The sequence below is a fragment of the Schistocerca serialis genome, chromosome 4, assembly GCF_023864345.2.
Source record: "Schistocerca serialis cubense isolate TAMUIC-IGC-003099 chromosome 4, iqSchSeri2.2, whole genome shotgun sequence".
NCBI lineage: Eukaryota > Metazoa > Arthropoda > Insecta > Orthoptera > Acrididae > Schistocerca > Schistocerca serialis.
The window spans coordinates 705719535-705726465 of NC_064641.1; the positions used below are offsets into that span (position 1 = coordinate 705719535).

The 6931-nt window shown below is 37.4% G+C and overlaps 1 long non-coding RNA gene across 1 annotated transcript; it reads left to right on the top strand.

Annotated features, from left to right (window-relative positions):
- The first annotated feature begins 243 nt into the window (after positions 1–243).
- Positions 244–6244, top strand: LOC126473218 (uncharacterized). Its single transcript, XR_007586420.1, has 3 exons — positions 244–500; positions 620–743; positions 3220–6244. It is a non-coding gene; the product is annotated as an uncharacterized LOC126473218 (long non-coding RNA).
- Positions 6245–6931: the final 687 nt, after the last annotated feature.

A 6931-nucleotide genomic window follows, 5' to 3' on the forward strand; every position in this document is an offset into this window, starting at 1 on the left:
GGTAAGCTTTTCTCTCATTAGTCTCCCAAATGCTGAACACATAATTAGAGACAAGCAAACGAAAAACAACGCACAGGACACAAACACAGTACAATACACGATTTAAACGCAAGGAACGCAAAACACATTTAAACGAATGGCGCAGAGCACAGCGCTACCCTGTCACAATCTCTCGAAAGTTCACAAAAGTCGAATAGTCGATATACGGTTTCTATCGTTTTCGATGTAGCGTGTATACGTCATAAAGACGTCACATCGTATCCAAGTCCGGTGAACTTAGCATCCTCCAAGCGTGTGGTTGATTGGTGTTTGTTGTGGAGCGAAGGATATTTGTTGTTCATTATTTTTTTTTAAAAATTGGTGACGTAGTGACACGCTCTGTAGAATGATACGGATTCGAGGACCAGAGGAATTAACTGCAGAAGAAAAGAAGAAAGCGAAAGAAGGAGTAATAGGGAACATTACAACGTTTTTCCTTTTAATTGCATTAATCAGAGCAGGTGAGTTGTATAGTGTGTTGTTCTTTCCGTCTCTGAAAAACACTGTGATGACAGTAAACTAAGTTGTGTGACATCAAATTCGGGTGCAGCTAGTTGTACATGTTTTTATTCATTTGCAGTTCCATACGCACTGAAACAGTTTTGATGACTGGAAAATCATGAGGAAACTGTGTTTAAAAACATGTGTCCTGTCGAACAATCCACGCCTTTTGTGGTGTGGAAACTTTTGTAAAATTTTTGTAGGTAAGTGCCCTCACTTCGCTTGAAGCACAAAATTTTGTAATCAGCGTTTATTGTGTGTAATTATGTTAGCAAAGAAAGACAACCTGTACCTTGTACTTTAAGCTACACCGGATACTGAAGAGCTTTCCATACGCATACGAGAGAGAATTTCATTGCATATTAGTCATGTAAGGATAACAGCATTCTGGTTCTATTTACCTACTGTGCACAGTTCTGGTTTTTCACTGTGTATGTTGACATATTTGCTTGATTTATGTAGAGATTTCAGTTTCAGATATTTCAGGTTTAGACCGCCTCATCTAGATGAGAATAAGGCAACAGAAATATGTAGTCTTTTATAATCTGAATGTTAAGATGGTTTTGTTGAAATTTGGTGTTTGTGTGGTTACAGCTGTACCAAACCAACACATGCTTGGTGGACAGGTCTGTGTACTGTTACAACATTGTCTTTTGACTACTAAAGAAATTTAGTGATTGACAATAATTTGCTATATGATTGCTCAGGGCTATAAAGAATTATGACACCAAAATAATCATAAATGCAAGTTTAGTGTACAGAACAGCCCAAACACTGGCATGTAGAAGACATGATTGGTAACAGAAAACAAATTAAAAGTCTAGGACAGTGGAAGTAGGCCTAATAGTATAGGCTAAGTCCTGCATATATAACAAAAAAAAATTTAAGTCATATTGTTCCATCACTATAATACCTGCATACTGTGGAGGAAAATCTTTTCATCTTGTATTATGTGCAGTTTGTAGTCGTGTGTGTGTGTGTGTGTGTGTGTGTGTGTGTGTGTGTGTGTGTGTGTGTAAGAGAGAGAGAGAGAACCTGAAAGCTAGCAAATTTTCTTGCTTTTTGTGTTTGGCTGTCGATGACTCAGTGCTGCTGCTTTCTTGTGAGTTGTCTCCTTTAATTTAAAACTATGTCAATAGAAAAACTGCTTGGTAATTCAGAAAACTTATATATTGGAAAAATCCTGTACCAATATGTTGGAGCATATTATGTACATATATCACACAACTCTTGAAAAATGCAAGGGAGTCCACTAAGTAACTTTTGTTAAATTTGGTTTGATTTGATTTTTTATTTGGACCTGTTGATTACATATTGTACAAAGGGTGTACTAGTAATAAAGGACAAGTCGAGTGAAATAATACAAAATTATGTGAGCGTTTTATATGTCATACAAATAGTCATTATCTGTGAATGATGGATTTCAGACAACCAGCATTTTACATTTTTAAAGTGAATGCTTAAAATTAGCAGAATGAATGGAAGTGCATATTTTTATCCTAGTGCCACACACAGGCTAAATAATGAAGTTTACATTTTGTCATTGTGATTTAAATTAAAATACAATTTTTTTTATCTCCATCACATAAGTAAGTTAAAGTGAATACTTAATTGTGTAAAATAAATGGTACATATTTATCTATGATATAAATAAATTTACATTTTATCACTATGATTTGTTAGAATACACAATTTTGTCTTCATAACACAAGTAAAGATTTCTTTCCTCTATATTTATTCAAAAGGATGTCTAATTACTCTAGGAATTCAGTTTGTTCTGAGGAATGTGTTCATTTTCCTTTTGAATAACTGCATTAATTTTTTTGTACTTATGGAAAGCTTGTTGTATATTTTTATTCCTGCCTGTTACTCCCCTATGGACTTTTGTGAGAGTTGCAGAGCCCTGGTGGAAATTTTTCCAGTCTTGTGTTATGCTTGTGAATGTCAGTTTTTCTGGAATAATTCCTTGTTGCTGGCTGTAAACATTATCAGTGAGTATATGTATTGATTTCTAACAGTAAACATCCTGAGAGTCTTCGAGAGGCCTGTACAGGACGTTCTGTTAGAGACGTCACATATTAACCTCATTACTCATTTTTGTAGTTTGAAGATTATTTCAACCCCTGTAGCATTTCTCAGAAGAGAATACCATAGAAGAGTAAGGAATGGAAATACACAAAATATGACAAAAGCAATATTTCTTCGACATGGTGAAAAATAGCTCTCAGGGCAAAACACACTGTGCCAAGTTTATTGACCAGCTGATCAATTTGCTTTGTCCATCTTAGCTGCGTATCTATTTGGATGCCTAGAAATTCTGTATGTTTGGTTTCATAAAGTTTTTGGCTGTTGATCTCCACTTCATAAACTTGAAATTTTTTATTTACTGTCTGAAACTGTATGTTAGCCTAACTCTAAAGTTCCCAAAAACTATTTTCTGTGAACCACTTGTGTACTTCTGCCCACACATACACAGAATACTATAGACAGGAAGTGTGATGTGTATTGAAACAGCTTTCATAGATGGAAGTACTTTTGGACTAGTTCATTAGAGCTACAGTTATTAGGTATTATTAACTCAGGTTGAGTGAGATTGTATATCCTACATAAATTTGATTTTTCTACTGCTGTACAAAATTTTCATTTGTTTTCACTAATGCATAACTTATTGTTTTTCAGGTATTGTTAAGCAGCCAGTCAGTCAATGAACATAGCAAAAACTGATGTCGATAGAGGAAATCATTTTAACAGTTATAAGCAGAAAAAAAATTATCTCCAAGTTCCTTACATTTGTTTTATTAAGGAACAGCGAAAAAAACATTATTTTGCATTGTGTTTGTTTAATGAACATGTAAAACATTAAGAGTATATTTTGCTACTAAACTGCTGGACAGAAACTTGTTATTCAAGTTACTAGCATTACAGTTGGTCAGTCATACATGGAAAACTTCATAAATAATAGAATGAATGTTGCTTGTGTATTACCCAAATGTTTGAATATATGAGCCATCTGGAGTTCTTAGTTTACACTGTGATGCACACATTAACTTCAGTCTCTTGTGGAACTGAATATATTATTTGCTTGTGATGTACAAACCACTCCAGCCACCTCCTCCTCTTCCCAAAAAAAGGTTCTCTCTTTGTATTCTAGTTTTGTACAGACTGGAATGGCAGTAGTAACTCCACTGACAGAGGTGGCACAGTGATTAGCTTACTAGACTCTCATTCGGGAGGATGACCATTCAAACCCGCGTCTGGCCATCCTGATTTCAGTAAACCATTTCGGCCAGATACCAGGATAGTTCCTTTGAAAGAGCATGGCTGACTTTGTTCCCTAATCCTATGGGACCGATGATCTTGCTGTTTGGTCACCTCCCCCAAATCAGCCAGTAATTAAATCAATCAATCAACCAACCAAGTATCTGTATTTTTGGCTTTGTATTGTTTTGTAAATCAGTTGATGTGCTGTGCTATACATAAGTATAAAAGATTTATTTAGCATGTGGCTACAAGTATATGAGATCATACACAGTATAAAAGCAAGTGTGCACTACCAGTGCTTAACTCACTTCACTCACACCATGTAACTGTTCTTCCTTTGATAGTCTCACTTCAGTAACTTGTTTCCATGCACACAAAAATGATTTTATATTGTCAGCTACTTTACTACGTATTCCCTCACAGTTAAGTTGATGGTTGTGACACATGAAATATCCTTGAAAAGTCAACAAACTAGTCTAAATTAGTGGAATCTTACCTGTAAGGTCTGAAGTTGCAACCGCGTCACAGTAGGTACTGACTTAAGTCATCCACCAGTGCTCTGCTCTTCCTGGTAGTAGAAAATTATTGTAAAGCCTCATGTCTCCTACAAAAATTACTTAAAAATTCTGAAATTAATGTGTGGTGTAAGATCCTTTGTCTATCAGTAACTCAATTATTTGTTTTTGATTTCAAATTGTCCAAGAGTTTTTTCTTAAAATAGATGAAATTTTTGTGCCCAGAAAAGTTCCTTGCTCGAAAACTGGCAGGCACTAAGCTTTTCACAGTGGAAGTGGCAAGACAGTGGGATCTGACAATATTGGCCTCCTATCAATGTATTGGTAATGGGAACAATCCAGTCCACTTGCTATCAGATGCTGACTATACTACCTGACAAAAAAGTAAAGCAACCAGAAGACATTGTTAATGTTATTGTAACTTTGTACACATACTTGCTGTTGCAGGTATTTAAATGATTGGAGTTACATTCCTTTGTGTCAGGTGGAATTGCCGTTAGTGTTGTTACGAAGCCTGGTAGGATGTATAAGGGGCAGAGACAGCATCAGATGTTGACGATTACTCTGAATGACACAGAAATGCTGCACACTCGCCTGAGGCAGCGTTGTGAGCACTTAGCAGTTTGAAAGGATCCCATTGGGGATCTCAGTTTGGCCGGCTGATCAAATTGAGCAATATCTATATTTGTTAGGCGTTCTGATGTCACAAGGACCCAGTGTGGGACTGCATGGGAAAGTGAGGGCAGGCATACCTGTCAAGGTCATGCTTGACCAGATCTGACCACCATCACAAGGGACAACTGCTGTATTCTGCACCGAGCACATAGCAGTCTATTCACAGCTGTGACTGTAATTCAAGAACAAGTAATGGGCACTCTGCAACATTGTGTTATCCCACACCATTGGTTGGTGATGAGCAGTATCTGGATTAGGAAATTACTGTCGCAAGCATAGGCTGCTGTTAATGCTATGACACAAGGAGCTGAGTGACCAGGAAACGTGGACTTCTGATGAATTGTATCACCTTAAGTTCAGCGATGACTTACAGTTCTGCACTAGCGCGGGGGTCCATTAATGGCAACATGTGGGTAGGTTGTGTTCTTCCAATATTTTGGAGAGGCACAGTCTTGTTACTTCTAGTGTCATTGTGTGGGGAGCCACTGAGTGTGACTTAATAAAGTTATGGCTTGTAGTGATTAAGGGAATTTTAACAGCACAATGGTATGTCGTGGACATCCTGCATCCCCTCATAGAACAGTATAGTGGGGCTAGTTTTCAACAGGGCAGTGCTTGACAACACAGTTTTTGTGTGTGTGTGTGTGTGTGTGTGTGTGTGTGAGTGTGAGTGAGATATTGAGGTTCTTTACATAGCCAGTAAGAAGAATGAGAGAAACCAGCTTCAGCGTCAGCTCCATCCTGGTGCCAGTGTCCAGGAGATCAAGGACTAGTTACAACAGTTGTGGGCCAGTGTGCCTCAGCAGTGGATACAATGGCTTTGACACATTTCCCCACCAAATTGGTGCTTACACCCAGACCACAAGGAGTTCCATGTCATAGTCATAAGAGGGATCATACTGCCAAATTCTTGTAAATGTAACTCAGTTTTGAAATTAAAAAATATCGCATATCCTTTCAACTGTGAACTTCTATTTTGTTTCCTCTTCCGCTTTTGGACCCTTCACTTTTTTTGTCAGGTAGTGTAATTGAAACAGGACTGCAATCGTGTACAGTAATTCTCTTATGTAACCCACAATGTTCACTTGCTGTGTATCATTCAAGTTTTTGTGTCTGTGAATATGACAATTCTACTAACAGTTTTGAGGGTATGTTTACTCTTACCATATTGTGATGCAACCAAGAAGCTTTATGTTGGCAATGACTGACAATTGAAAACTGGTGTAGCCAATAAATAAAAATTGTGATGTAAACTTCATAGTTAAAATTTATAATCACATGGTTGTTCGCAGCCAATAACATGGCAAATGTATTGTTCAGCTCAAGTTGGTACCTTTTTTTAGATGTCATCTCACATTTCTCTGATGTCTCTGTAAACATTCTTACACATTTCAGGCCCACAAACTTCCAGCACTACCTCGACTTTGTCTGCTGATACCCCTTCCACACCAAATCTCCTCTACTGTACAGACATGGCATCTGCAAAATCAATCACCTGTAGAATGAACAGCCACCAAATATAAAGCCTTGTAAAGATCTTTTCTGAGGAACACAACCCCATAAAGCTTGTCCACAAACTGTTCTTCCATACCGTACTCTCAATGGGCAAGTCCTACAGCCTGCACACAAATATATATGTGGAACAATCTCAAGAATGAAGCGAAGTGGATTACTTACTATTATCGTACCAGTAAAAAAAAGATATGTAAGGAGGCTGCCCTTGTTCAGTGATCTTATTCGCAATGCAACTAAACCGTTGCTGGTAAGATTTCAGATATGCTTACAAGAACTGGAAATATTCAGTACAAATACAGTTTGCCACGTGTACACCAATGATATGATTGTCATTATAAACTCCAGTGAGGTGATTGCCGCAGTACTGAAAATACGCTAAGGCTAATGGAACAAGTATTAACATAAAAAAGGATAAGCTAGTACTT